This window comes from Camellia sinensis, chromosome 2 (genome assembly GCF_055761805.1).
Source record: "Camellia sinensis isolate YWXY chromosome 2, ASM5576180v1, whole genome shotgun sequence".
Classification (NCBI taxonomy): domain Eukaryota; kingdom Viridiplantae; phylum Streptophyta; class Magnoliopsida; order Ericales; family Theaceae; genus Camellia; species Camellia sinensis.
In genome coordinates this window covers 169318278-169322242 of record NC_138962.1, presented here as the reverse complement: position 1 = coordinate 169322242, position 3965 = coordinate 169318278, and the positions used below count along the sequence as shown (strand labels likewise).

At 33.7% G+C, this 3965-nt stretch overlaps 1 long non-coding RNA gene across 1 annotated transcript; it reads left to right on the top strand.

Moving 5' to 3' along the window:
• Window positions 1-999: 999 nt before the first annotated feature.
• LOC145820450 (uncharacterized) lies at window positions 1000-2923 on the top strand. The gene is made up of 2 exons (XR_014362012.1): window positions 1000-2471; window positions 2717-2923. It is a non-coding gene; the product is annotated as an uncharacterized LOC145820450 (long non-coding RNA).
• Window positions 2924-3965: the final 1042 nt, after the last annotated feature.

Genomic DNA, 3965 nt, shown 5'->3' with positions numbered 1-3965 from the left:
TAATCACACAAAATCACACTCCTATAGTTTTGAAAAAACAAAAAGTGACCCGCTCTGATACCAATTGAAAATCCTACGTGATTTGTGATTAGATCAAGATTAACTAATTCCAAAACCCAAAAAAATTCAAGACACTCAACCTAAAATCATCAAACACTTACGAGAGTGATTTTAGTTTGTTTGTTTTTGAGAATAAACAATAAATCAACACAAACGATTTTTTACGTGGAAAAAACCACAATTGAAGAACCTTCAATTGTAATCAAAAACCACGGGCGAACCGCCACTATCAATCCACTACTGAAGAACGAAAAGATTACAAAGAAATCATACAAATTACCCAACCCTAGTCAATTTGTCTTTGAATCTTCTGTAACTCTTTTCACCACACCTTCGTCACGGAATTGATTCTAAAGTTGATTCCACACCACAACTTCACTTGTCGAATTAACGACTGCGTAGACTCAAACGCCTTTTAGATCCTACGCTTTGATCTTCGGAATCCATCGAAGAGAACTCACTTGAAACTTAAGAAGCAACCTCCTTGATGTATGAATCTCAATGCATAAGTTCAGAACTCTCTTAAGAACATCAAGGAAGAACTATCAAAAATCTCCCAAGAAACCTTTAAACACAACCCTAGTTTGTTTAGATCAGATCTAGGAAAAACGTCTATCACAAAAACACCTTTAACAGCTTTAAATAGAAATCTGAATCCGCGATCTCCGCTCGAGCTCACAACAGCCCGCTCGAGCGGACTGACCAAAAACGGCGTATGAATAAGCTGAGATGCGCTCGAGCGTATGATGATCCGCTCGAGCGTAAAATCGCACCCACCAGTATCTGTGCTTGCCCTGTCAAAATACTGAGACCTGCTAATCTACGCTCGAGCTCAACAGTCTCCGCTCGAGCGGACAGTACAAAAACACAAAAAAATACTTTTGAATCAACACAAGGTTTTGTCTCCGGATTTGACAACATAGGGACCTGACACTTTCCAAATTCCTTCCCATGCTGGTGCATTTAGGGGCTATAATTGTACATGAGTAAACCATCCTAGCTAATTTTTTCTTCTGTACTTTGTTAAGTTCTTGCGAATGAGTTATTTTTTTCCCTCTATGTGTGTGGTTTTATTTCTTGTCATGCTAATTATTCATCTCAACATCATATTTTAGATATACATAATGCATGTTGCAGTGAGAATGGGTTAAAGAGCATGGCTGGCTTTCTAATCTTCCTAACCAAAGTTCGTTTTAAATTGCAAGTAATAGTTGCTTTCACTGTGCTTTAGAAGCACTTCTTGTTTTCATCTGTTTGATTCTAAATTATGGGTAATGCTCTTTCAATCTCTCCCTGCTTATTGATGAGCAACCTTGATATTATGCGATGAATATTTTTGGGTATCTGTTGGCCATATTTTAAATGTCCATTTGCTCTACTTCCTGGTTTTCTGGAGATTATGTTTCATGTATCTTGTCTTTGCCATGCTTACCTTAAAATCTTATTAATCTTGATTTTTTAAAGGGTTTGCAGAAATAAAACATCTTTTGATCTTCAAATAAATTTATGTAAACTGTGCAGATGAGTCTGTATGAAGATCTTGTAGCAGCTTTCAAAGTGAATTGGGATTTATGTCCAATTTGAAATGATCCAGTCCCTTTTGAATGGGCCATTTTTTGTTTGATATCTATCCAATTTCTTAATATAGGTTATAAATTGGACTAAATTGACCCAATTTAATAAATTAATGGATGAAGTTGGCAAAATTGAAACTACATGACTAGATTGAAACTAGAGATATATCACAGGTATAATTGATTTATTTTTTATTTATAAATTGTCTATTATACGTTTTTGTTGAACATCTCCACATAGCATCATCTGTTTCGGGCTGTTCATGATGTTGCCACATCATTTTGACATGGTTGGTAGTTTGATTCTCTTTGTTTTCAGCGATTACCAACTGTTGAAAACTACACCAAATTCCAACTATAGAATTGAAGCTCCAAATCTATTTGCAGTGTGGTTCACTTGCACAGCTGTAATTTCCTATATTCTCTATTTTATAAAAGCTGGTCAGGCCCGGTATCTCTTCATATTTACTGTGTAATTGCAAATTCATATAGAGCTAATTTTTAAGCATATGCAGTTGGAAGCATGTTGGATGCACACACATTGAGAATTATGATTAACTTGAGTTTACAAAGAGATGGTTTCATTTTCCTAGCACTTATTTATTGCTTGGAAGTACAAAATTTTGTTGTGTCATCACATGGACAATTTCATCATAGCATAATTTGTATTAATTCTTGAGTAGCAGGCAAGCATTTTTGTGACCAGAAACAGCCATGCTGAATGCTGAAAAATGCTTCTCATTGCTGAATGAGTTTTTTTTTCTTCTTACACCCATCATTTTTTTTTCAGGTGCCAAGGGTCATTGAACTAAGTTCTTTTATGAGTCAACAATCGTGGTAAGCACACAATTGATTCTCATAGTATAGTCTATCTTCATTTTATTTTATTTTTTGATTGACAACAAAGAGTATCAATAAAGATTAAAATAAAAGTACAAAAGGATAGGCTTGCCTTTAAATTAAATGTGTATCTATCTATTCAATCATTTTAAATCAGAATGAGGATTGATCGAGGAATTCTATGATTATCAACTTAAATTTTCTACAAAACCTGAAACTTGAAAATATTGCTGATGCCTTAGGGAATTATTGGAGATGCTGCTGTTTCCATGGAATTTGATCTCAGATGCTTACAGTTATAAATGGCTTAGCACCTACTCCATCATAATTGGGGTGACAAAAAGGTCTTTTACATGCAAGTATTGGTTTTTTGGGAATTTTTTTTCATTCCATTCTTGTACTTAAATCTTATTTTTTTAATAATGCCAATCTTATTCCTTTTTATTACATACTCTCAGAGTACATGTGACATATAGGCAATGCTATATGGAATTTAGGATTGTTTATATTGTAGAAAATAGTTTTAAAACCTCTATTTTGGCTGGGGAATCACCACAAGTTTCAAAACCTCTCTTATTGTAGTAGTATTAGTTTATAATATTTTCAAATTGGAAAAATAATATTGTAGACCTTAGTTTATAAAATATGCATATACATTAGTATATATATATATTTAAATTACATATACATTCATCCATAAATTTAGAGTGCAAATTTCAGTTTGCCCCCATGGTTCAACTCAAGCTTCATGAACTTTAATGGCCAACAATAAAACCAATACACAAAGTGCTACACTAGCATATGATATCGGGAGGTCTAGAGGGCATGTGTTTTGTTACGTTATGTGCTATTTGCATGGTGAAGCATGTGATGGTGACGAGTTTTCTTTTGGTGTGTGGTGCAATGACTATAACATGGATATGTGACAAAATATCAGAATCTGGATTTGGTAGTATTCTTAGCATTTGGATACAACTTTTTTGGCTTGATTTCTTATTTTCTATGGTTTACTTATTTTTGATAGTTCTTTGTGCCTTTCTGATCATAGTATATGTTTTGTTTGGTGACCAATTTAGTTGGTATGTCTAGTTTTGTCAGTTTTTCTTATGTGACACCATTGGAATTTTATCTTTATGAACTAATTGAATACGTGTTAGAAATTCCTTCAATTGGTTTATTGTTTCTGTGAGTGCATCCCACATCGCTCTGTGAGAGTACCACATTCCACCTCATAAGCTGAAAATGAAAAAGCAAAAACCTTCAGCACTTTTCTATTTGGGTTGCTTCTAGAATATCAGCTCAAGTTCCTGAAATGTGAATATAATTCATCAAAACTCTAAAAACACCTTTACCACTTTTTCTCTCTAAAAGAAGCTTTGGACCATATCAGTAATACTTTTTCATGTTATCTGTATTTTCCTAAATTAGATAATAGTTTTCAAAAACAATATAACTGCTTGAAGTCTTGTGCACAACCTAGAAAAGCAATAT